Source organism: Aquarana catesbeiana, linkage group LG11 (assembly GCF_042186555.1).
Source record: "Aquarana catesbeiana isolate 2022-GZ linkage group LG11, ASM4218655v1, whole genome shotgun sequence".
NCBI lineage: Eukaryota > Metazoa > Chordata > Amphibia > Anura > Ranidae > Aquarana > Aquarana catesbeiana.
Window position 1 is genome coordinate 49,321,305 of NC_133334.1, and position 27,695 is coordinate 49,348,999.

General features: G+C 43.2%; 1 protein-coding gene across 1 annotated transcript in view; it reads left to right on the top strand.

Moving 5' to 3' along the window:
- Positions 1-6,124: 6,124 nt before the first annotated feature.
- Positions 6,125-27,695, top strand: part of MDK (midkine) — a 41,441-nt gene continuing 19,870 nt past the window's right edge. The window contains exon 1 of the mRNA XM_073604288.1: positions 6,125-6,314. The gene's annotated coding sequence lies outside the window, so the exon portion shown is untranslated. The remainder of the gene's footprint in view (positions 6,315-27,695) is intronic.

Sequence of the window (27,695 nt, forward strand, 5' to 3'; positions counted from 1 at the left end):
ATTCACACCATCCATCATTACAAGTCCAAGCCCTGCGTCACTAGCTATGCAAAAAGTGATTCTCCCATAATCCCTATTTCCATAAGCATAGGCACTCCTTCTCCCTATGGGGCAATGCCTAGGGCTGTTGATAGGTCAATCAGGTATTAGACTTGCATTGCAGAATAGAGGTAGGAAGGTGTGCCTTGACCCCAAAACATGGAGTTGAAGGACTGTCAGTGGAGCTCAGGGAGGCACTGGAGGGACAGAAGCTACAAAGGGACTCAAAAGGTGCGGGAGAGGTCATCAGGAAGGGTGGTAGGTGATCAAGACTTCCTGGAAATCAGGAGTTGAATTCTGATGGTCATCTTGGACCCTCTGTAGAATGACCAGACTTCAATGGGATGTTTAAGGACTGTGGCATGGCACTGGATTCTCTGGTGCTGGTGAAACCAGCGGACATCATGCCAACAGAGCCAATAATACCAAGAGTGTTGCTGAATTGAATAGGCTTCTCAATGGAAAAGAGTAAAAACAACACACTGTACAATGTAAGAGTTCATGAAGGGGACAGACTCTGGCCTGGAGCAATGTATTTAGAGGCAAATGGGAACCCAAAGGTTTCTACTGCACAAAACCACTCTCTGATGCCCACTGAAATATACTGTTGAAGGCTCCTGTTCATTAATTCATTCAGTTGAACACAGTGCCCCGACATTTAGCACTGCTTGGTAGGCACAAATAGGGGGTTATTTACAAAAGGCACTTGAAATTGCACTGAAAGTGCACTTGGAAGTGCAGTCGCTGTAGATCCGAGGGGGACATGCAAGGAAAAAAAAAAACAGCATTTCAGCTTGCACGTGATTGGATGATAAAATCAGCAGAGCTTCCCCATCAATTCAGATCTACCCCTCAGTTTTACAGCGACTGCACCTCCAAGTGCACTTTCAGTACAATTTCAAATGCATTTTGCACTTGTAGTCCAAAATGAATTTGCCTTTCATAAATAACCCCCATAGTCATTCTTTCTTTTTGGCACTGGACTTGAAGACCTTCTGGACACAGGCAAAGGAATAATTCCTGACAGATGCATCTGGACACCCAGTGCTCAGCCACACATTTAGTCAGTTGTTGTGTACCACCATCACAACCCTTGCATTGCCTGTACTATTAAAAGCTAGCATTGGCAAGTCATCTACACAACTACCACCCAAGGAAGCCATTTAAACTACCAGTGTCTTTGGAGGTGGCAGTAATGAGCTCGAGAGCAGCAGCAGCTACCGACTCCTCTTCTGTAGTGTACCTATAAAGAAAGCCAGCACAGCCACTCGGCGCCCCTCCACCCAGGGGCTGGTGCTCCTCCAGCCCCTGCCAGGCAGCAAGGCCCCTTGGGACCCCCAGGCTCCCTACATGTGTATAGGCTGTCCCCCCCTGATGGCGGCCACGATTATAACTCCAAGCTGAAGTGTAATTGTTGGGAAGAGAACCCAAGACGGTATTACAGAAAAAAAAAATGTCTGCCAACTAAACCCATACCTGTCTGCTGATTTCACTGCTGTGCATACTTCCATTAGGTGTATAGTAGAGCCTTAAGGCTGGGTTCACACTGCTGCGGTGGCAGACATCGCATGTGATTCGCAGCGCACTGCTGTTCACATCACATGCGATGTCTGTGCTGTGCGATATCAGCCATACAGATAGTATGGCTGATATCGCACCGCATTCGGTCCAAACTCGCACAGGACCCTTTTTTTTGTTCGGACCAAAATCGGATCGCATGGGTGTTCACACCTATGCGATCCGAAAATGTCCGAATTGTCAGTTCGCATTGCGATATGCGGGCTGAACTGGGGGTGTCATTAACATTGTATGACACTCCCCAGCAGTTCGCATATGGCAGTGTGAACTGCCGTGCGAGTTGGTGCGATGCGGGAACCCGCAGTAAATTCGCTGCGTTCCCGCACCGCAGCAGTGTGAACCCAGCCTTAAGCCCAAATGAACCCTTAGCTTAAATCAGCTACATACATTTCAGGTGCATCAAAACAAAGGTGAGCAAAGTCTCACAGTTTGTTTTCTTTCTAAAACAGCCACAGCCTGAAAAAAAAAAACCTGTCCTCTGCCAGAATACCACAGAATGAGACCCTTTGCTTTCCGTGGGGAAGCAATAGTTCCATTGCAGAGGTTAGAGCATCCTACAGAGTCGGATCGGAGTCAGAATTGGCAAACAATCATGCTCCTCTCTGATTGCCTTGGAGAGCCCTGGCCCTGACTCTGCAGGGGCCATCAGATCTTTACAAAGAGATCCCTGCTTTCCCACCTGATGTATAGGGCATATATCACATTGGTAAGTATGGGGCTCATTGTGTATGCTCACACCTTTGCTCTCTTGGTGGCACGGCTCACAGATGCACCTCACACACAAATAACACATGAATTTGTCCAAGTGTATGAACCCCTAGAATTTTCCCAATGCAAATTCACAATAAAATCTCAGAATAAACCATTGTTCTGGTAGTTTCTAGATAGAGTAAAGAAGAGTTTGATGCTTTGTCCTGCTGTGTCCTTGTCAAGGAGATTTCCCCTCACAGTCACATCCCCTGTGGTCACAGGGACAAGAAATTAGAAGGAAGCTTCAGTTCTTTGGATACAAATAGCAGTAAAAACCTTACAGAGGCCCTCTGACTTCTAACTTTAACCCAAAATGATAAAAAATAAAATAAATAAATAAATAAATAAAAACAGCTGGAATTTCATGCAATTGTTTCTGTAGTCCATAATGTCTAGGCGAGCTTAAAGAGGAATTTCAGTCCCCGTAATGCACGACTCCCCCCCCCCCAAATCACCCCACCATCTTTGTATACCACGTGCAGAGGTTTCAAAGGGCTCTGCCCGACCTTAAAGTGGTTGTATCTCAAACATGAAATATGAACAAAGCATATCCCTTTACAGTGTGTACTTGTCTCAATTTAAAGCACTAAGTGTTGTTTCTGACTTGTTGTTTTTTGGGGTGAAGGTCTGCTTTAATAACTTCTTTAAGGTAACACAGCGTGTGTGCACAGGACAGCTTTGAATTCCTGCCATGATCAACAAATATTTTAACTTGCAGATATAGCAAAATGCTTCCAACTATATATTTAACAGGCCTAAAAGCAGAAAATGTTCAATGTTCTGGTTTAAATACACTTTAAAGTGTATATATCACTATTTGTCAACCTTCTTTAGGTGGCAGGGACTGGTGTTAATGGTTCAATGGTTTCTGTAAAGTGTCAGTAATATTCCAATAAGTAAAATAAATATTGGGTAAATGACTACCCATTCATGCTCATGATCTAGGCATATGACCTCCGTTAATGGTCCTTAAACTGAAGACAATGGCACTTAGCCTCTGTCGCTCTGCTGGCTTGAAGTTGTTTAATCTCCAACCCATGGTAAAACAAGCCATTAAGCAACAGTGCTCTGGAAATGCCAGTTTAACGAGGTCTAGAACAAAGAAAACCCAGAAAGAGCTTCAACATGACTTTGCCCTGGAGAGCAAGGGTCACATATAACTAGGTCTTGTTAAAAAAGAAAAAAAAAAAAAAGAGCCATCATGGGGAAACAGAAATTTACGTTTATGGACTTTGGACCCGTAATGCGCAAGAAAATATTCATCTAACTTTTTGTAGATGTACTTTGAGTACATACAATACCAAATGGCTTATATACTGTTTAGGGTTTGTTCACAAGGATGTCCGGGGGGTCGGTAAAAGCAGGCAGTTGAGCTATGGTTTTACCGCCCATCCAACCGTCCACCTAAATGAAGGCATGCAGCCACTCAGGGCTGTACGCATGCCACAGAAAAAAGTAAACGGCATGTTGCTTTGCCAAGCGTAACCCATTCAAGTGTATGGGACCGTGCTGCACCCGCCCTGCCCATGGTTTTAGTGAGTTAGAATTTAGATGCATGAAGCAGGCAGTGAGCAGGCAACATACAGTGCATTCCAAAAAGTATTTAGAGCACTTCACTTTTTCCACATTTTGTTATGTTACAGCCTTATTTAATTATTTTTCTCAAAATTCTACCTACAATACCCATAATGACAATGTAAAAGAAGTTTGAAATCCTTGCAAATTTATTAAAAATAATAAACAAAAAAATTCCATGTACATAAGTATTCACAGCCTTTGCACAATAATTTGCTGAAACACCCTTGGCACCAATGACAGCCTCAAGTCTTTTTGAGTATGATGCTACAAGCTTGGCACACCTATTTTGGCAGTTTTGCCCATTTTTTCTTGCAGGACCTCTCAAGCTCCATCAGGTTGGATGGGGAGCGTCGGTGCTCAGCCATTTTCAAATCTCTCCAGAGATCTTCAATGTTCAATCGGGTTCAATTCTGGGATCTGGCTGGGCCACTCAAGGACATTCACAGAGTTGTCCTGTAGCCACTCCTTTGTTATCTTGGCTGTGTGTTTAGGGTCGTTGTCCTGTTGCACGATGAACCTTTGCCCAAGTCTGAGGTCCAGAGCGCTCTGGAGCAGGTTTTCATCAAGGATGTCTCTGTACATTGCTGCATTCATCTTTCCCTCAATCCTTACTAGTCTCCCAGTTCCTGCCGCTGAAATACATCCCCACAGCATGATGCTGCTACCACCATGCTTCACTGTAGGGATGATATTGGCCAGGTGATGAGTGGGTCCTGCTTTGCTCCAGACATGACGCTTGCCATTCATTCAGGCCAAAGAGTTCAATCTTTGTTTCATCAGACCAGAGGTAGGTGAGTTTAATATGGACACAAGTCCGCTTACGCCCACCTGTCCATGGGAATGCATGGACCTTTCGATCAGATCCACCTGAAAAACTCACAGGCGGACCTGATCGCCCGTGTGAAAGGCACCATACTCTCTCCATTTGGTCTAGTGCCCACTTTCAATGGGACTGAAAGCAAAGAAAACATCCGAAATCTTGAGTTGCTACCAGATCAGGACTAGTGGGGAAATCTTCCAAAGGGCCTTTTGCTGCAGGGAGGAAGAGAACATTTTTCTAAAGTTTGAGAGAATTCCTCTCACTTGATGTTGTGTGTGAAGGACATAAAGAGAGATCTCTCCAATGGGACAGAGATAGAAGATATCCACAACTAAAAATGTTGACTTTACAGTACATACACTATAACAGCTTTGTTGAAAGTGCGCTAGTCACCTTACTCACCTGGGTTGAAAAGGTCCAGAAACCCTTACAATTTTGCTGAGTGCTTTATATATGTGTTTTCTTTTTTTTTTTTTTTTTTTTCAATCATTTCTGAACATGCTATGCAATGGTAGATTTGGTGATGGTTAAATCCCTTGTAAAGGAAGCACTAAAAGAAGCCACGGAGGATGGCCACCTTAAGATCATTTGGATCATCAATTTTTATCCAGAGTTCATTATTAGCCAGTGTCATTCAGCTGACTTCCTGGAGCTCAGGGTGTCATGGACACACCTCTAGGGTGTATGTCATCCAGTCAGCCTGGGCTTATGTTAGAATGCCACAGGGAACAATGTCTATGTTATTACATGGAGGTGTTCTCTGCAGCATTCAGAACCACCATTTCAGGAACAATATCCATGATGTCAGGTTACCAGGTTGGTTTAATAAAAATTGTGGGGGGGGGGGGGGGGGGGTTGTTCCAGTAAAGCTGAACTTTCGTTTTTCAGTTACTAGAGACACAAGCTTTCAGAACCAATTAGGTTCATTCCTCAAGCATTGTGCAACATAATGCTTGAGGAAGGAACCCAACAGTTCCAAAGGTTTCGTTAGCCAATATAGGGATCACATGAATTCCCATCTTTCCATAGCAAAGGTTTATTTTAAAAAATAAATATGTCCATGATTATGAACAGACTCCAAGACTGAAGTTGGCAATGTAGAATGTACATTACACATATGTTTCTTCTGGCCCCTCTTGACCATTGAGTATGTGAGGGGTTAAGGCATCCTTGCCCTATTATCCTGTTTTCCCAGGGGCCACCGGGTGTGACATGTTCCAGGACATTACAGCTAGGTACTCAGCCAGATCTGGCACAGCTGGATGATGTGAAATGGCTATAGTGTCGCCCACATCCCCTCCCTTCCCTTCCAGCAGCAGCACCACCACCTCCTTCCCTATTCTTCTCACTCTAGGGGGAGGGTCAGAGCTGGGCAGAGTTTGGGAAAAACTCCCTACTGGTGTCAGCTGAGCAGATAATTGAAAGGTTTCTGTCCGACTAGCTGAAACTAGTTGGGAGAACACAAAGGAGGAGATAAGGGGAGCAGAGCACTGCTGGCTAAACTCAATCCAGAGTGAGGAGGCTGCTGTGAACAGAGGCAACCAAGCAGGTAAGCAGCACTAACTAGTTGTGTCCCAATTGCCCCTTTGCTGCTCAAACTTTTTATCACTTTTTCTGCCAGTTAAAATAACAGAGTAGGACCGTGTCTATTCTCCCTCTTGTATTTTTAGGGTTAGCCCAAAGTTTTCAAAATATCTTCCACGGATTTAAAAATAATCTGAATGGTCTGGTGAGAGCCTATGGTGGGCAAACACTTATCGATCGGATCATTCAGTTGATCGTTTGAAGCAACTCAACTGATTGACTTTGATAAAAATTGCAAACCAAAGACGCCCCCCCCCCCCCCATTCAATTGATCATTTAGTGCAACTTAACTGATCGACTTTAATAAAAAGTTGCATCTATTCAATTGATATAGAAAGCTCTTGATTGATTTTGACTGTCAAGTCGATCAGCTGTGGTGGATTTTTGACAATCTCTAATGATTGACCGGCAAAAAAAATATGTTTGTGTGTGTCAGGAAAAAAATATGTAAAATAAACAGTTGTTTTGAAAATGTTAATTGTTTTACATTATTGACTATTTTATGGTTTAGATTTATGACTGATAAATTTTTTTTTTATTTTTCTATTGCTATTTGATCGCAAAATGCAGAAGAATACCCTGTGCTACATTGTGCAATGTTGTAAGCAATGATAAATCACTTGTGTACGTTCACTCATAACTAGCTCAAATGGATGACCACTATCAGGATTAAGACCCCATACACACTATACAACTTTTGTTGTCTGATTTCCTTTAGATTTACCAAAACTATGTAGTGCAAGGGCCTGCCTGATTGCATACAAAATTGAAACTCTTAAGGTTTGACCTCATATTTTATTGTTTTGGTAAATCTAAAGGAAAAAATCTACAGAAAATTGTATAGTGTGTATCCAGCGTAACACCTAAGCAATACAGACCATGTATCATAAGTGTGTGTCTCTATTTCAACCAATTGTAAAATGTGTGTATTCAGTTTAAGATTATTCCCTTTTCTCTGTAGAAAAAAAACAACCCCACCATTAAAGGTGTTATTATAGAAAGAGATTAAGTAGATTGATTATGGGATAAGCGCTAACTGTTGATATAAAGTCATTTGGACACTGCCACATATTTTGCAGTGTTATATTAGTATGTGTTTGGTTATGGGGTTGTCTCATTTTGTCAGAAAAAACTGAGCTGATGGCTTACCAGCATGTTGGAAAATCTTTTCAACCAACCCAAGTCAAACGCTCTCTTTAATCTGTGCTAGTTAGTTATTACCAAGCTCGCATTAGATAGATGAATTGCATTGCTGGCAAGAGTTGGATAATGTATAACCTTATAAAATGTCTCTTTTTAATCCTGGCAGAGTGCATCTTAAACGAAATGCTTAGTCTATTCATATCAACCTTCCAGTGTATTCATAACTTATCATTATTTAAAAAAAAAAGTAGATTACGTTACAATACAATTTGTAATAAACCCATAATATAATAGATGCATACATGTTGTAAAACCTAGGTATGTTCCTAATACAAATAAAACCTACAGTCCGTTTTCAGAAAGCCAAATGTAATTTTTAGCATCTTTTTTTGTTCTCTGGTGTTTTAAGAGCAAAAACATATTCAAAAATATTTTATCTAAATCAAATATAAAGTTACAGACCAAATCAGTAGTCAAGTCTTGGTGGAATATGAAATACAATGAAGTCAAGGGCAAGACAAGGACAGTATCATACCTTGACCTGGGCATATATCAGACCAAACTTGGGTATATATCAGACCAGATTTGGGTTCTATTGCACACTGTGAAGATTTTACCATGATGCCTCTTAGGCATAGATCTTAACCTTTGCCAGTGAAGTTGGAAATTTGACATTCCTTAGTTACCTTACCACATTTCAAAGTTTGAGTAATTAGGCCACTAAGCTGCAAATTGGGGACTGAGCTGCAAGCCCTTTTGAAGCTTCATCTCTTTCAGGGTTTGTAAAATGCAGTATGTGCTGTATGTTCTCGGTTTCTGATTTGCCATTGCCACCTGTAGGTTAGAAGTTAGCAGTTCACATTGCATTTTAGGGGTGTAGTTGCACTCTACGGGGGGGGCGCTTTGACAGAGAGAGCCACTTGGATGACCCAATGTTTAACAAGCTTCCAAGTAATAAGATAGCTGAAGGGAAAATAACAAGGAGATAAATAGGTGAGGGAAAAGGTAAAGCGTTTACTAGGAGTACCTAGTGTTTCCTCAAAGGTCCCCCTATAAAGGTCACACATAACTACGGTGGAAAATTTACATTGACTTAGGTAGTCTTGTATCCAACTGGCATTAATATCTACGCACTCAATAGAAATCTTGGACTATCATGGGAATATTGTCTATAACAGCTATTCTCAACCAAGGTCCCACCAAACCTTAGGATTCCTCCAGACATTTCTAGGGGTTCCTTGAGGTGTGGCTAATTGACCTCCTATGTGAAGGTGCCTATTATAGTTCTGGGACAAACATTGATTGGCAAAGCCAGCAGCATGATACCAATTATCTTTTTTGCTGTCTTAAAGGCCTCATGCACACTACATGTTTTACAGGTATTTGATGTTTTTTTTGGCCCTAAATGCCCCTCTGTTAGCCATGCACACACAGAAATCTGAACTCACCAAAATCATGTTCAGAAGAGGAACAGGAAAAAAATGCCTGATGCGGCTAAGTGTGTGTAAACGTGCCTACACACTAGCCGCATTTCGCGCTTGAGCGTTCATTTTTTTCAATGGCCATAATAAATTACGATTCTGGCCAAAGAAAGTAATGAAACGCTAGACACACTCTAAACACAACTTGAGGGCAATTTTTAACGCTGCTTTTCTCCTTCCAGGAGAAAGGCATTCAGAAGAGCTGTGTGTGGAAGAGGCCTAATGGTGGCATTCTGACCACCACTGTAATAGGTTGCATTCTTCCTACCTGACCACCAAAGTAAGAGGTATTTTTTTCCCATTGACCCTGATTAACTCGTTTTAGCAAGGGTTCCCTAAGAGCTGAAAATTATTTTGGAGGTTCCTCTGGGGTAAAAAAAGTTGCGAAAGACAGGTCTATCAAATAAATATAATCCTCCCTGTCAAAGACTCCACCCCCTTTCCCAATTTTGTCTGGGACTGATAGCGGAGCTGTTAAGGCACCTAAGATCTTTAGGTTTGGGCAAAGTGAACATAATATCAATGGGTATTTTTAATACTCCTGGTCAGAGAGTATAAAGAACTAACAACAAATAGCCAGAAGAAACTAATTATGGTAACTGAGTCATATATATTTTCCAAGTTGTTGGAATTTTTTTGCACAATTCTTTAGGAAAATCAGTTTAGTTGAAATGCAAAAAGGAAAGTAGTTCTCTGACTCGTACGGGGGTCAACTGATGAAAAATGATATACAGAATACTGCATATACTTGGAATGAAGATTCTGTTCTTAGAAAGAAAAATAAACGTTCAGTATATGTAATTTATAGTGTGATCGAAATATGTATAAAGTTGCAAGATTTCAGGACTCTGTGGTCCCACTAGTAAACCTCAACGTCCTGAATGCTTACTCTTCTTTAATAACATTTTACTTTATAATGCTCAACGTGATGCAAAGCAGTTTTTTTCTTAAATGCTGGCACCTATTGTGTACCATTCTCACTAATAAAAGTTCTTTGGATTCAGAGGAAACAATACCCAGTGTATGAGCTCATTGGCTGCTGCTGAATGCACCGTGGGTAGGCAGTCTATTATATTCAATGTTTTGCTGCTCCAGGCTGCAAGGTTCACAGATGCTCATGTCAATGACCAGCCCATTCATAGCTTGTTGCTGTCCATCACAAGCCCTGCAGGAGGTCTGTAGAGGGGTGGAGAGCTGTGACTATAGACCAAGTGCTATTGGGGGGGTCAAGAGGGTAGAGGGGTGAAAAGGACAGGATACAGAGGCCTATGTTTTTTTATTTTTTTTATTTACTGTATAGGCAAATGAGGCACGTGCCTGGGATACCACTCTTTAGAGGTCTGCATAAAAATAGTTTTTCTCTTATGTCCCTTTCAGTTCTTTTTTTTTTCCCTTCCTTTTGTTCTAAGCCACTCTGATTTCATAATAACATTTACAAAACATAGGTGTTTTGTACAAAGGAACTTCTTACAAAAAGGACAGCGTCAACATGAGCTTGATATAGAGATAAAATAGATTAATTTTAGGGGGAGAATGCTCACATAACGAACAGTAGAGGTGTTGCCCAATGAACCAGAATATTATTTTAGGAAAAACTAAAGTATGGTAAGCCTTAACAACCAGGCAAAATAATTTTTTTTAGGAATTTGAGTAATTTGAAACATTTGATTTATGCACTTTGCCCTTTACTGAATGTCCTATATTAAATCCATACGTGTTGAAAAAACTAGGTATGTTCCTTATACAAAAAAACAAAACCTTCAGACCGTTTTCAGTAAGCCAGATTTAACGTTTAGCCTCTATTCCTGTTCTCCGATGTTTTAATGGCAAAAATATTTTAAAAAATATTTTATCCAATTCAAATATTAAAGTTGCAGACCAAGTCAGTAGTCAAGTCTTGGTCGAGTATTGAGTACAGTGAGATCAAGGACATTATCCATACCTTGACCTGGCCATATATCAGACCAGACTTGGGTTCTATGCAACCCATGCAGATTTTACCATGGTGCCCCACAGGCATATATCTTCACCTTTGCCAATGAAGCTGGAAATTTGACATTCCTGTATTGTAATAGTTACTTTATCACATTTCAAAGTTTGAGCAATTGGGCAAGGAAGCTCCAAACTGAGCAATTGTGCTGCAAATACTTTTGAAGCTTCCTCTCTTTCACGATTCATAAAATGCAGTATGTGCTGTATGTTCTGGGTTTCTGCTTTGCCATTGCAACCTGTAAGTTAGAAGTTAGCAGTTCACATTGGATTTTAGGAGTGCAGCTTTACTTTACAGGAGGGGAGAGGAATCTTTGACAGAGACTGCCACATGGTTGCCCCATTTTTTTTACCAAGCTTCCAAGTAATAAGATAGCTGGTTAAAATAATGAGGAGATAAATAGGTGAGCGAACAGGTAAAGTGTTTTTCTAGAAATACCTAGTGTTCCCCCCCATATGATCCAGCTACAAAGGTCACACTTAACCAAGGTGGACAATTTCCACTGACTTAGATAGTCTTGTCTTCAACAAGTGGCATTAATGTCTATGCACTCAGAAGACATCTTGGACTGCTCTTTATGGGACAATTGTCAATCACAGCTTTTCTTAACCAGGGTGCCATTGAATCCTAGAGTTCCTCCAGAGGTTGTTAGGGGTATCTTGAGGTGTGGCGATTGATTTCCTACTTGATGGTGCCTATCATCGTAATTTTCTATGTGCTATGTTTGCTATGCACACTATGCCCTTTACTGAATGTCCAATATCCTAGTCATGGCCTATATCCCCTTGTGGGACACAGAATGCTTTATCAGTCACCATGAGAACAACTTTTTCCTGTTTCACTACCGACCTTGTAAAAACATGGAAAGAATAGCAAGGGGGGAAAGGTTTCTGACTGTGCATGCCGTGTTTGGAGTAAACGTGGCCACAAAGGGCCCAGGCATGTGATCTGCCAGCACTTCCCAAAACATGAACGGTTGCATCTTGTGACCATTTGTCTTAAGTCCGTTATGCTTTTCAGGGTAACAATTGCAATCAGACAAGGCTTTCCAACATTTTCATCTTCCCCAGAAAGCTTTAGGTGGCCTTATTTGCTGCGGCACATTACAGTTGGCACAGAAGACCATCTCTTAGGCTGGATTCACACCTATGCATTTTTAGTGCTTTTTGCATTTTGCAGATTTGCACTACAGTCCATTTAGCATGGTTTCTTATGGAACACGTTCTATTGTGCAAATCTGCAAAATGCAAAAAGCACTAAAAATGCATAGGTGTGAATCCAGCCTTAGGCTTTTTTTCTTAGAAAATAGGTGCAGGAACTCAACCATGACCCCCCAAAAACCCCTTGACCCCCACACACAGCCTCCAAACAGCATCAAATACTGAGTGTGGTCATATGTCACTAACAGTGGGAGGGTCTTAAAGGTGCAGTAACTACCAGGAGTGCATTATGTACAGAGTTCATGGGTGTGCTACATGCAAAGTTCAGGGGTGCACTGCATACAGAGTGCAGAGTTCAGGTGTGCGCTACACACAGAGTGCAGCATTCAGCCTTCTTCCACAGCTGTTTACCTCTGCATCCCCCATCCACATCTCACTTTCACCCCTCTTCCCAGCCGGCTCTAGGACCTCCCTACACACAGCAAATGGCTCCGCCTCTCTCACTTACAGGGAAATCATCCAGTGGGGGTGTTGGCATCTGCGCTGCACCCACCCACATCTCCCTTGTCCCAATCCTGCACTCAGAGGGAGCCACTCAGGAGACCAGATTTGTGGGAGCTGCTGAGAGACCACTAAACCACTCTTACATCTCTACAACACGAATCATAATTTGCCTGTGTGCAGAGGACACATGACAATTCTGATTTTCTGAAAGATCAACAGTTTTTTGCACTTATCCTACAGATGTAAAAAAAAGCTCCAATAGTATAATAAAACATGACCAAACAGGAGATGTCCATTGTTGGGATCTACATACAAATTAAAATGTAAAGCCAAAACTTTTTTCTTTCATTGTAGAGTAGAAAATGCTTTAAAACTTGCCTCGAGTGCTTTTGCCATCTGTGCCCTATTGGGGGGGATTTTCCTTCACTTCCTGTCAACTAAAAAAAAAAAAAAAAAAGGCAGAGGAATTCTCTCCAAAGTGATGTCCCTTCCCTGAAAGTTGTCACTAGAAGAATGTCCCAGCTATTTGTCCTCTTATGAAAAACTCAGAATTTTGGATTTTCCCTCATATTCCCAATGACTGTTGTCCAAATGATAAACAGAGTAAATATTCCAAGCAGGGACAAACGCCATCCCAAAAGAAAAAGGTTGAGCTTTGGATACACTTTAAGGGCTAGTGATCCCAGGCAAGATGCATTAGCCTTGGTTTATATAGACTAAAGGCAAAGCTTAAAAGCTGATTAAGGGTTCATACACACACACCAGGCTTTTACGGGCATTTTCTATGTCCAAACTTCCAGCACTTTACTGCTCCCAGGGTGCCACACCACATACAATCATTTACTTCTCTTGCAGTCTGTACACTGCAGGTGCGGCTCCTGAGAGTGGGAAAGTGGTGGGAAATTACGCTAGGCATAGAAAATGCCTATAAAAGCCCATATAAGCCCTAAAAAGCTCTCATACACTAGCCTTACTGGAGTTGTAATACAAGTGTACAATCACTTTGCAATCAAGCACGGATATCAGTAATGGGTATCCTGATAATATTTTTGGTTTTAAAAACCCAAAAACATTATCCCAAAACTGGAGTGGTAGAGGTAAAACACCCTTTCCCTCCATCATCCTAGTGACACCTGAATCAGTTTTGCATGGACTTGCTTTTAACTGGCAAAAGGTATTTTTAGCAATAGCGACAGTAGGAACATTATTCTGCAGGGACATAAAGCACAAAGGGTGCTTGATGGGTTCTTGAAGGATTTCATGCTAGTCAGTTGAGATTTTTATCCCAACCATGCAGTATAAGGACTATCCTAATTTTTAAGATTGGCCTGTTAATCATACAATATTTGGTAATATTTTTGGAACTGACCATTTAGAATCTTACTGTGAATGGCAAGCAATGTCCCCAAAATCCCCTTGCTCTTGGTTACGATTTCCAACCTCCAGTTTTCTGTAGTCCCATGTGAATGTTAGTACCCGGTGATTCATTCTCATCTCTTCAGCCAAAGCAATCTAGAAGTCCCAAAACCTAAAATACTATCTTACAAATATCAATGGGAACCCCGAACCTCCCACACTTCATTATTGGCCGATTAATGTTAAGGGTGGCCCCACCGAGCAAGCAAAAGGCCACATGGCCAATGCCAACTAATATTTATTTGCACAGGGGGATCCTGGGATTTTTTGAAAGGTAGCCAGGATTTATACTGCAGGGTACCTACCCTGCCATAAAAAAAGGGGTGATAAGCACAGTAATTTTTTATTCTCATTACAGGGTACTGCATTGTATTGCATTGGGGTTCCATTGTTTTGTTTTTCTTGTGTGTTTTTTTTTTTTTTTTTAACTTTTCCATCTGTTTTTTAAGAGTGTAGCAACCTGTGCAATGTCAGTGCCAACACGTGTTTTTGTTACATCTATGTGGACAGAAAAAAAAAAAAAAAAACATTTGTTGGAGAAAAGCCGTGTCTCATATGCAATGCTTCAAATACTGAAAAACTCAAATTTGTGCGAAAATGGTAAAATGATAAAATGTATGCATTTGGGGTAATATGTGTTGTAGCATTATATTTTTGTAAGTCTTATCCAATTTTATGAAGAATAATTAGTAGTAGTTAGAAAGCAATTTGTTAACAGTCTGAGTAATAATTTTGTGAGTAGAAAATGATGATGCAGCCAAGGATGTTACACATCATGTAAATATGAAAACAAATATTGTATTAATTAGGGATGGATTGTTTTCTTTACTACTGTTTTACAGTAAATTTAAAATTCAATAAAACTTGGTGGACTTTAAGCGGAACTCCAGAAAAAAAATATACATTTTTGCACATTTGCTATCTGCCAATAAATGAGCTCTAAGCATAGGGAATGGAAAGAGATGATCTCTCCTCATCCAATCACAGAATTCCTTGAGTTATTTAAAAAGAATACAAGACCCTTTAATGAATGGACAATGGAGTGACGCACTGTCCTATGCTGTATGCACTGTTTGAGATCTGTAACTGTAAGTCTCATTTAACAGATGTGCTAGGAAAATTGTTTTCCTGGCATTCAGCTTTAAAGTGTGTCGGGGCAAAATACAAAAGGCATTTTCAGTACATCTCTGCAATACATTCACATTTCCCCATGTTTCATCCTTTTAAAGACCCTGCAAGTACAAAATAATACATGCCATTTTAATTTTTTATTTTATTTATTTTTTTGCTGAACTACAGAATTCCTTCTCCTTATCTCCACAACTTTGTATGAATTGTTTTGTAGTCTAAGATAACTGGAAAAGATGATTAGATTCCTTGAGATAACAGTCATAAAGTAGTGCACAGGACAGCCCTGAATTTCTGGCAGGACCAAAAGGTATTTTTGGCACTTTAAAGACGTATAACAAAATGCTCCTAATGGTATATTTAAGAGACAAATGGGAGCTAATAAGTTGTCGGGGGTTGGCATATATTTAAAATGCAAAATCAATTTTAAAACTTTTTTTTTTAGTAACTTTGAAAAAGTAGAAATTTTTACTTAAAATTTTATTAAACCCAGGACCTTGCATTCACTATATCTGATCTCCCACAGTGCACAGAACATGGAAATGCAATAGTTTTAGTAAATATAAGCTGCTAAATACCTTTTTTTCTTCAGCAATTAGAGCAGTCTTGTGATGTCTATGTCAGGTCACCTAGAGGCTGGGTGACAGATGCACACCGTTGGGATCAGGAGTGCACCGCAAGGTAGTGGACCCTATGGCTGACTGCTATGGATTGAACCCTGGGAGGTTCAGGAAGCAGGTCTACTGGATCACTGACACAGATCCCACTGGGAGCTAGAGCATAGATTCCCCAGGGCGCGGAGTCTAAGAGCCAGCAGGTGTTCACCAGAGCCTTTAATGGTAAGGATGGACTGTGCTGCAGTCTGGCTCCAGGTCGGGGTCCTCAGGGTCTCACAGCTCACGCTCACGGTAGACTACAGGAGAAGAGGAGGCAGCAGGGAAAGTAAGGGACAAGCCAAGGTCGGGGCCACAAGCAGATAAGGACAACAGAGTACACGCCAAGGTTCAGGGTCACAGGCAAACAGGGATGGTCGGGGACACGCCAAAGGTCAGGGTCACGAGCAGACAGGAATAGTTAAAAACAAGCCAAAGTCGGTAACAGGAATCAGATGTAGGAAACACAGCAAGTACACAGAGGCTAACACACAATGGTTGATCAGCACTGCTGGCTTGCAGTGCACAGGTTAATATAGAGTTCCCTGATAGGGCCTGGGGTGGGGCCATGCTTAGAGGAGAGGTTACAAAAGCAGTCAGGTGAGGGTCAGCTGGTCTCTAGAGATGAACACATGGAGACAGGTATGCTGATCGACAAACTATCGCATAACCATGACAGTACCCCCCCTCTTAAGACCTCCCCCTCCCCTGCCTGTGCCCAGGCTTAAAGGGAAACTCCAGATGGAACCTCCTCAATAGACGAGGAGCAAAGACCTCAGATGCAGTGATCCAAGACCTCTTCTCAGAACCAAACCCCTTCCAATGTACGAGGTACTGAAGAATGCCTTTACGGAGCCGGGAATCCAAAACTTGACTAACCTCGTACTTTAGATTATCCTCAGAGGCCGGAACCGAGGTAAGGAGAGGACGAAAGGACTTATTGAGGACTAAAGGCTTTTTAGAAATGGGTAAGGGCACGAGAAGACCATCAGAAGTCTGAGCAGGGTCCCCCAGACCCTTACAGATGTGCTGGACATCCAACACAGGACCATCAGACTGGGTAGAGGTCAGTGGATCCCTGAGGTCAGGTTGATTAAAAGGTGACGTGTCACAAGAGTTAAGCTGGATAGCTGGAACACAAACAGAATGCAGGGAGCCCTGAACAAAATATTGAAAACCCCACCTGGCCGAATGAGGCAGTCTATCCAAAGGATGGATTGAGCCTCTTAAACAGGTTTGAACGGACGTAGAAGCAGTAGGGTGAGGCCAGGTTACAGAAGGTAGTGAACAAGAAGCAGGAAGCTCACTTGGCATAGGCTGGACTGGTGCAGAGGCCGACTGAACAGCATTGCCAGGTGCAGCAGTGGTTCAGGGTCACAGGCAAACAGGGACGGTCGGGGACACGCCAAAGGTCAGGGTCACGAGCAGACAGGAATAGTTAAGAACAGGCCAAAGTCGGTAACAGGAATCAGATGTAGGAAACACAGCAAGTACACAGAGGCTAACACACAATGGTTGATCAGCACTGCTGGCTTGCAGTGCACAGGTTAATATAGTGTTCCCTGATAGGGCCTGGGGTGGGGCCATGCTTAGAGGAGAGGTTACAAAAGCAGTCAGGTAAGGGTCAGCTGGTCTCTAGAGATGAACACATGGAGACAGGTATGCTGATCGACAAACTATTGCATAACCATGACAGTCTATCAGTGTCTGGTTATAGCTTGTAGGAGGAGATTTTGATCTGCTCTGACTGTCCTATGAGGCTGCAGGACCCCTGAGGCTCTGTCTGGACAGTGCTGATTGGCCTTGTGCTGATCACAATCATCCTCGCAAGAAAAAAAATCTCTCTAGCAATACACACCAAACTGAGCATGTGCAGCTTGTCCCCAGTGCTCTGTTCTATCAGGAGCAGTATTGGAGACAGTGGAAGAAGGGGAAGATCAGAGCAAACAGGATCAAATACACACTGTAGAGGATTAACCCCTTAGGTTCCACAGTGATTATAACAAGCATGCTTTACTGCATATACAGACTGATTTTACTGTTGTGGGTTTAGTAACACTTTAATAGCGGGTACCACAAGATGCTTGTTATTTTTATTAACTGGAAACGTCTTGTTGATCTCAGTTTCACTTTATTACTAAGGGCTTGTCTTCTTTAGCTTTAGGACTGAACTAAGTGGCCAATAGGGGTGCTCTCAGTAGACAGGTATGGCAGGTGGGTAAGGGTTAATCATATGGAATTCAAAGTGACAAAACAAACTATGCTAAAGTAAGAGTCTGATGTCCATCAAGTTCAACCCCTTACATCTCCGGCAGATTTGGCCAAGGGAAAAGCAAGACCCAACCTCACAAAAACATCCTTACCAACCGCTTCCCCCAAAATAATTCTTCCTGAGCCCTCATTCCATTTAGATTGTACTTGCATCAAGGCCAGGACAAGGGGTGGGCAGAAGGGTCGGTTGCCCTGGCCAGAGTGTGCATTGTAGGGATGGGGGCACCGCAAATTCCTTCTATTATAAGGCTGACGGGAATAGTAACAGTGGCATCACTACTTCTGTCAGCTCAGCGCTGGAAACGGCAAGGTGAGGAGGAGAGAGATGGGAGGAGGCATGGGCTGTGCTTTTTTCACTCCCTTCTTGCAATTTGGTGTCTTTGCCCTGGTCTCTGGATGATCATGTCCTGGCAATGACCTGCATCATAATATAGCTCTGTTAGTCTTCAGCCATTTAAAAACCCTAAGATAGAGTATAGATTCACTTTAATGCACTCGGGTGTAGGTACACCTTGGAAAATAGGAAAATTCATGTTTATGCAGAAAACATCACATTGAGTCCTGGCACGTTCAAGGATGGGGAAATGCCATCTTGCCAATACATCTGCTCATATGATTCCACCCTTATCACCACCTTACATCCATGACCAGCTATAGATGATCCATGGAGATTTTGGTCGAACTCTTGCCAGCATTTCTGATTCGATGGGCAGCAATGCCAGTTTTCACCAGCAGGTGGTGATGTAGAAAAGGTAAGGATGACTATCAATGGTATTACTACTGGGCTCACATGGATGGCGGTTGTTCCCAGGTGGTTGTACCCCCCCTAGCATTCCTGGTATAGACTCAAAAGGCTCCAGGTGCAGGTATCATTGGAAGCCCAGGGACATGAGTAGAGGGCTGGACTTTGGCAGGAATTTTATCACTCTTGCTTTTGGATGTGGAGCATTAAAGATACATTGCCTCCCTAAAACAATGTTAGGGCCCCACTTTAAAGTGGAAAACCTCTTCAACTTCAACTTCGAGGAGTTGAAAGGCCATTACGCAAACTTCACTCACGCTCAGTCCCATTACCTCTCTCCCATCCATACATCCCTTGTTAACCTCAATGGCTCTCCCCACTTCATTAAATCTTCTCATGTGGCTTCTCAAATATTTATACAGCTTTTAATATGCTTTATTTGACCGACATCCAAGACTCTGAACCTGCGCATTCCTAACAAACGAGACTCCCTTATTGCTTTAAGCACTGTGATCCAGTTAAAGTTAATTGGGCCATTAATGGGTAATCATGAGTTTGGAGACGGGAACATGACACGAAATGATATTCCTTATCTTACGTATGTATAAAATCCTCAGGAATTGTGGCTTCCAGCCAATGCTAACATTAGATTATTGACTTTACAGAAAAAGGAAAAAAAATGGGGGACTTGAGTCTTTATGCTCAAAACTCCAACTGCTTCTCTGCCTGGAGCTAAAATGTAGTAAGTCTTTCTGAAGTACCATTACTCGTTATGTTATGAACTGCTTCATAAAGGCTCATTTTTACTGCGTAAACCAGATGTGTCTGAATTTAAGCACCTCCATAAAGTGTGCGTGTTTTTTGCCAAATTCCAAAAATATATGTAGACGTCTGTTCAGGCAAACCCCTTGTGTTTTATAAGGATTAAAAATATCCCTTGCAATTTGTTATATATTAGTGTTTTTCTAAAGCCAAAACCAAAAATGTAATAAATTGCAGCTAAGATGTGGTGGCTGCATTAGATTATTTTTCAGATCCCCCCCCCTCCATTTTCACCTGGTGATCCCTCCAGTAACCATTCCCATCCTAGAATGACAACGCTCACTGTACTGTATCTATGGAGGAGCAGCATTGTCACCATAGACCCCTCTCCTGATTTGGACTATATACACTCCTCTCTCTTTACTCATCTGCATTATTTAGGAAGTGTAGTTTATAGAAAGTGCCTAGAAAAACGGATAACATTTTTTTGAAATAGCATTTTAGGGCAAAGGACATTGCAAGAACATTGGATTTTTGGCAGGATTAACAGGTATTTTTCTGTAGGTGCAGAAAATGTACTTGAGCTAAAGAAAACGAATGCAGCCACCACATCCAAGTACTGGTAAGCTGCAATATGTTACAGCTTTGTTCTTGGGTTTACAATTAAAGCGGAGCTCCACCCAATAGGAGAAGTTCTGCTTTAAAGCGTAACTCCATATTTCCTTTGAGCCTAGCAAGGCGTAGAACCGCATCTCGGTCCCTGAAATTAAGTAATTTCGCAATAAAAGTGCGTGGGGGTGCACCTTCAGGGGGACGGCGGGCCGGTATGCGATGGGCCCGTTCCACAACAAATGTGGCCGAAAAAGCCTCTCTGCCATATGTTGCGATTAGGAGCTTCTCCAGGAAGGTAGCTGGATCTGTGCCCTCGGAGCCCTCCGGTAATCCTATAAACCGGAGATTGGAGCGGCGGGCGCGGTTCTCCAGGTCATCTTGTTTTGCGCCAATTGCTGTACCTGGCGTTGTAAGTCCTCCTGTGAATGTTGCAGGGGATATAGTGTGTCTTCCGCCCGCCCGAGCCGCGTTTCAGCTTCGGTAACTCTCTCCCTAAGTTTGGTCATATCATGCCTTATAAGCGAGATATCCACTTTTACTTCCTCTATCTTAGATGTCAGAGTAGACTGACATAAGGATATCGCTTCCAGTACCTTTGCTGTGCCGTCTGTCTCTTGTTCTGTATGGGAAGCCTCGTGGGGCGCTGCAGAGGCGCCATCTTGCTCCACAGGGTCCCGCTCCGTTCGTCGGTAACGATCCAGGGATGTGGAGGCTATTTCTTTTTGGCGGCGACATGATGGTCCCAGGTCGCTGTGTCAGGTCCTACCAGTTTCAGGGAGAAAAGCGGGTTTGTAAAGGCTCAGGATGAGGGTAGAAGGCATCTGTCACGAGCAGAGCTACAGGCACACACGTCCGCTCACATCGCTGTCCAGGCCACGCCCCGCGTAACTCCATATTTGTTGAGAAAACATTCCCCTCTGGGTGATCTGGGTAATGATGTACATTACAAGGATTTTGGCAAACTTTGTTGCAGATTGCTAACTTTTGTTATTCTGAAGAAATCCATGTATGTTCCTCTGTGCCTCGGTGCTGAGTGGATCTAATGGGAGTGGTTTCATCATTATCAATCAGCTGTGCACCTGTACAGCACTAATGAGGAAATCTGCTGGGCCTGCATCCCTTAGGCCGGGTTCACACTGAAACCAGCTGTGGATTGCAGAGGAGCGATGTGCGTCCCTGTTTCCCGTTTCAGGGACGAATCGGGGCCAAATCTATGCCTGAATTCGGCCCTAAAACTGAGCCAAAGTTTCTGTGCAGTGCGCTCCGCAGCCGCAATGGAGATATGTGAACCGGCTCCATAGGGAGCCAGTCACATTCTCCTGCTATGCAAATTGGATGCAGGAAAACCCGCATCTAATTCGCCTAGGTGTGAACCCGGCCTTAGATGTGTTCCTACCAGAAGTATCTCATCAAAAATGACATTTTTGTTGCAGGGGATGCCTGAAATCTGATTTGTATATTAGGCAGACTTCTGGGAAAATTGGTGAGCCAATCACACAAGCAGGAAATTATGTTTCTAGGGTGTGTTTAGTACACATTCTGTGTACAGAACACCTCTAGGTAGCCATATTGCATTGCATTTACAGAAAATTACAGCGGCTGCAGATTGAAAAGGAAAGGTAATTTTAATAACATTCCATTACAATATGACTTCTGTTGCAATTGTATGCGCTATATTATCATTTTTTCCCCACGAAAGTGGAGTTACCCTTTAAGACCTCGTTCCCCGCTCCCCTTGAACAATTGGCACTTTTGAGCCGGGGGGGGGGGGAGCAGGTAGCAGGTACCCGCTTCCCACTTTCATTCTCCTCCCTTCCCCTGCAGTCTTCTGGGACGCTGACACGTCCCAGAAGACGCATGCGCAGTGGGCACCAAGCTGGGAAGATGAAAGCTGTCACAGCCGGGTGCCCATTGTGAAGATGGCGGGGACCAAAGCGGGTAAAACAGACTGGGTGGATACTGGGACAGGTGAGTGGCTGTTTTTTAAAAGTCAGCAGCTAAAGTTTTTGTAGCTGCTAACTTTTTTTTTTTCCCATAAGTGACTGAAACTCCTCTTTAGGTATTATCTTTGGATTCACTTTTTGTTAAATCTGTTTGAGAAGGTCAAAAAAATACCCGTTGATCATGTCAGAAATGTAAAGCTGTCCTGTGTCCTCAGCACACTTCCTGTGTAATCTCAAGGAGCCCTCCTAGTTCTTATCTTGGACTACAGAATGATCAGCCATTATTTTATAGAGATCTAAGAGTGAGTAGTTTAGCAAAAGTCACTGGGCAGGGCTGGCACCACTCAGGCCACATATGCTGTCTGTTGTTAGCGCACAACAGGATTTAGAAGTGCATTTTGTAGAAAATCAACAGGAATATATCTGTACTAGCAAGGTGTTTAAAGGGAGAAAACATGGGGAACTGTGGATGTACAGTATTACAGAGATGTGCTGCATATGTGTTTTGTTTTTTGTTTTTTTTACCCAGACATACGTTTTAATTGTATTACTAAAATTACAAATGGTTAGTTGCCAAAAGTAGTGATTTATTGCCTAACCGATGCATGTAGCACTGATTTGTCGCATGCAATTGGAGCATTGTGCAAGATGATGTACCACTACATGCTTTTTGTGTGTTTTGTTTCTTTCTTAAAACCAGATTTTTTCCTAAAACTTTTTTTTCTTAAAACTTGTTATGTCCATTGAAGCATAAAAACCATCATTACTGGACAAGTGCAGGAGCGTGGTGGTGCCTGCCAAGTACCTGCATCTATCCTGAAATCAGTTTCTTTGCACCTGGGGAGGAGAAGGACCAGGATTAGGACCCAAGGCCCACGAGTTGTGTACAGAGCCTTGGCAAAGTCGAGAACAAGCCCGTGGCTCTCCTGGTGCCAAGATAAAAGGCCACTTGCCTTGTGCTGTTCCTCCTGCCACAACTGACTGATTAGTCTTATACATACAGGAATGTTCAGGCAATTGTACCCACTTTCAACAAAATTTCAACGTGGCAAATACAACTAATAGTCAGGATGACCCTCCACCCACCACCACTATAGATGTTGGCAATCTCGGGTTCATCTGTTTAATCATTTTTGGATGACTTTAGGCCGGATTCACATATGTGCGGCCGCTGTTTCCAGCGTGAGGTCTGGTTTCTATTCTGTTCACCAGCATAGGTGCGATTCAGGTCAGAATTTTTGCCTGAATTCGCACCTGAACCAGACCCAAAAACGCACAGGACCCCTTTGGAATCTGCACCGTGACCGCCCCAGAACTGTGCATCATTGAGAACCAGTTACACTCGCAGGTCATGCAAATTGGACACCCGTGCGGGCGCACTCCCGAGTGCTGCTCCTGCATCTATTAACACAGAAAGCAGGACTCGGCCCCGGCTCCCGAGTCATTGGATTTGAATGACAGCAGCGGGAGCCAATGGCTGCGCTGCTATCAATCTATCCAATCGGGACACGCGACACCAGTTAGAGCTGGTGTGCTTGTCCCCGGGAGAAAAAGCTGGTTGAAATTGGCTGAGAGTAGCCACGTGTGGCCAGCCTTACGTTTACCATCTTATGTTCAAACTGTACCATCTCCTTTAGATCTGCCAACAACTGTGCAGTACGAGGGGCTGCCTGATTTGATACAAATTGAATGGCTTGTTTAGGGCAGCCCTTATGTTAGAGATTTGGTGAATCTAGGGACCACGCTTTTGTATTGTGGTAACACATACCGTGGCGCGGCACTATGCATGCATTTGCATGCATTATTTTGCATCTCATTTTGGATGGCAGCCCAGTACATTAGGGCAACCCACCTGCGCTGAAGCGCACCAAAACACACTACCGTATGTCGAATTTTGGAGAAGGATTGGGGTATAGTGTGTGCTGTGCTAGGTGGTATCACCAGCTCATTCCAAAATTGCACCATGCTGAGTTGCATTGATGGGAATGGGTACCAATGTGATTTCCATTGTCGTGTGATTCTATGCGACTCAAGTCGCATCTAAAATCGCACTAGCGTGAACAGAGCCTTAAGCTCACCATATATTATAACCAGATTGTACAATTTCCTTTAGATCTACCAACAAATATGTAGTGTAAGAGCTTGCCTGATTGGATAGGAATTGATTGGATTGTTTTGGTAGGTCCTCATAATACATAGCTTTAGTAATTCTAGCAAAAGTTTTTACAGTCAGATTGCAACATATATGGTGAGGTTTTTTTTTGTACAATTTGTAATTTGTAAGGCACACAGCCACCACAGGTATCCTGCTAAGAAGATGAGATATTATAGAGAGGACAATGGTTACCTGACAGTTGCTTCCAATATGGAACCCTTGGGATCACTTATGTAACATTGCATAGCATGCTGTAAGATGACCGTGTTGTCAGTACAGTTAGATCTGTGGTGGCAATGTTTTGACGAAGTTGCACGCAGGCCCGTCTGCCTGTTATGATTGGGTTTTTGTATTCTTTTATGTCCAGGCCAGCTCACGTATTGTTCTGAATGTCGTATTATGGTGGTGGGGCCCAGGGATTAAAACATTGTGTGCGTCTGGCTGACTGGAGTGTGAATTTCAGATTTTCAGCCCTCTCTAAATCCTGGTCGGGGCCCCAGATGGGAATCTCCCCCCCACCTCTGGGAGCATACCATGCTGGGTCCTGTGGCTGGAATGTGCCCGGGGCTGTTAGCCTTGCACTGCACAGGTCACCGTCTACATGCAACAGATGGACAGGACCATAAAAACAACAGTGACGGATGAGGAGGGGAGGTGGTGGAGTTATTTTATTTGTAAACCTTTACAGGGTCTTCATGTAGTTGGAGGTCTTTGTGCCTGGAGTGGAGTAAACTAGAAGACCCTTGTTTCACGCATAGGGGTTGATTTACTGAAGGCAAACGGGGTGTTTACTTTGCAAGGGAATTTGCCCTAGAGCTTAAATGTGGTGAGACTCTGCTAACTTCCATCATCCAATCATGTGCAAGCAAAAATGCTGTTTTTGTTTTATTTTTCTTGCATGTTGTTGGGTATTCTTTGCAAATTGAAACTCTACTGCATTCACTAAGCACTGGTACCGATTCCCCTGCAAAGTGCAACTTCCCTTGCAAAGTGAACAGCCTATTTACCTTAAAGAGTTTATAAAAGCCTTTTTTTTTTTAATTTAATTAAAATAGCAAAGATGTTACATATACCTGATTTATGCAGTGGTATTGCACAGAGCTTTCCCGAAAACCCTCTTCTTGGCTCCCCTGCCAGCATTCTGGGCTCCTCTTCTTCTCAGTGCGCCACCATAGGAAGCTGCTTCATATGGGGCGTACCTGCAGGCTCAGCCCCATCCCCTGCTTGCGGAATTTGATTGACAGCAGTAGGAGTCAATGGCCTCTGTGAGCAGATAGAGAGAGGCGAAAGCTCGGGCTTAGGTAAGTATACCGAGGGGGGCGATCAGGGTCAGGACAAGAGGTGGGCAGGAGGACACTGTGGTGTCATGTGAGGTGGGGAGGCACCAGAAGTAGATAGGGGAGGGGGGTTTGTGTTGGAAGGAGGAATTTGGAGCGGCACCAGGGGGTAAGTATTGTTCTAGGAGGGGAAATTTGGTGGGGGGGCGGGGTGCTATGAGTGGTTATCTAAGGGGATTTGTGTAGGAGGGGGGGGATTTGTGCTAGAAGAGCGGGATTTGGGAGGAATTTTTGCTGAGAGGGGGAGATTTGAAGTGGGGGGGGGAGATGTGTACTAAGAGGGGAAATTTTAGGGATAAAGGATTTGTGATAGGAGGAGTGAATTTCTATTTGTGGGGTGGAGGGGGCAAAGATTTGTGTAGTTAGGAGGGGGGATTTATGCTTAAAGGGTTACTAAAGGTTCGTTCTTTTTTTTTTAAATAGCAAACATGTCATAATTGCCTCCACTGTGCAGTTGGTTAAGCACAGAGTGGCCCCGATCCCCCTCTTCTGGAGTCCCTCAGTGGCGCTGGTAGCTCCTCCTCTTCTCGAGTGACCCGTCGGAGAAGTGTTCCCTTCGGGACACCTGTGCGGGCGCGCTCCCCAGTGCTGCTCCTGCGTCTAATAACACAGAAAGCAGGACTCGGCCCCGGCGCCCGAGTCATTGGATTTGAATGACAGCAGCGGGAGCCCATGGCCGCGCTGCTATCAATCTATCCAATCAGGACACGAGACACCAGCTAGAGCTGGTGTGCTCGTCCCCGGGAGAAAAAGACCGGGTTAACCGAACGCTACCCCCCCCTTCCCTTCCCCAACCCCCCCTTTTTTTTCTCCCCCCCTATCTGATACTTGTTTTTCTTTCCTTCTCTTCCTCTCTTTGGTAGCTACCTCCTGACTTACTTCTCTCTATCTATTCATGAAAGAATTGATAGACATCTGAAGTCAAAGGGCCACCTGGTTTCTTTACCATTTCTATGTGCTTTGGGACTCTAGTACCGTGTAGCCAAGAGATAAATGTACATATTAATTGTGATATCGACAGGATATGTTCTGAATGCTTCCATTTACAACATTATTTACTGTGATATACTGTCGGGAGGCTGCGACCCCCACTGCACTGTTAAATGCTACTGCTGTATCCTTGTGGGATTTGCCCTTTCTTTGAAAACTAATAAAATATATATTTGGAAAAAAAAAAAAAAAAAGAACGGGTTCAGGTAAGTAAAACGGGGGCACTGGGGGGGGGGGGCTATAGCATGAGAGAAGGTTATAAGGTGAAAAACTATGAGGGTTTACAACTAAGTATTCAGATTAGTGTTCATTGTTTTTATTTTTTATTTTTGGGAGGGGATTTGTGCTGGCACATAATGCTCATACATCTTGGGGGGAGGGGGGGTGCGCAGTTTAGCATTTTCACCCTGGGCTCTACATGACCTTGTTCTAGCACTGGGGGCGATATAAATAATGAGACATTTTTACCCTAATGCAGAAAATGCATTAAGGTAATAAATGTCCAACTTATAGAATGACTTTAAAGAGGTGCTCCGGTCAGTTAAAAAAAAAAAAAAAAAGTCAACAGCTACAAATATAGTAGCTGCTGACTTTAAATAAAAAGACACTTACCAGCCCAGGGATCCAGTGCTGACATCACCCTGGCCGTTTCTTTGTCAGTCTTTGGGTCCTTGCTTGTGGGAAGCTGGCTCTCCACTGCAAATGCGCGAGTTGTGCTACGCTTTCGGAAAAATCACGCAGCCTCCTGGGACATGCAACATCCCAGGAGGTTGCGGGCAGGTAGAAGTGGTGGGGGGGGGTTGTTGAAATGCTGCTTGGATTGCCTAGGTGAGCCTGCCAGGAATGGGTACCCACTCCCAGAAAAAAAAAAGAAGGGAAATAATGGTAGAGGGGAAGAGGAGGGTCCGGTGGAGGAGGAGCCTGGGGAGCCTGTGCGGATTAACTCCGTGCCCCCCCCAAGAGAAAACAGACTCCTTGAACAGTCAAAAGGGGCCAGAACTGGGTCAAAAGAGTGTCCAAAGTTACACAAGGCAAAATTGAAGAGTGAATCAAATCTAA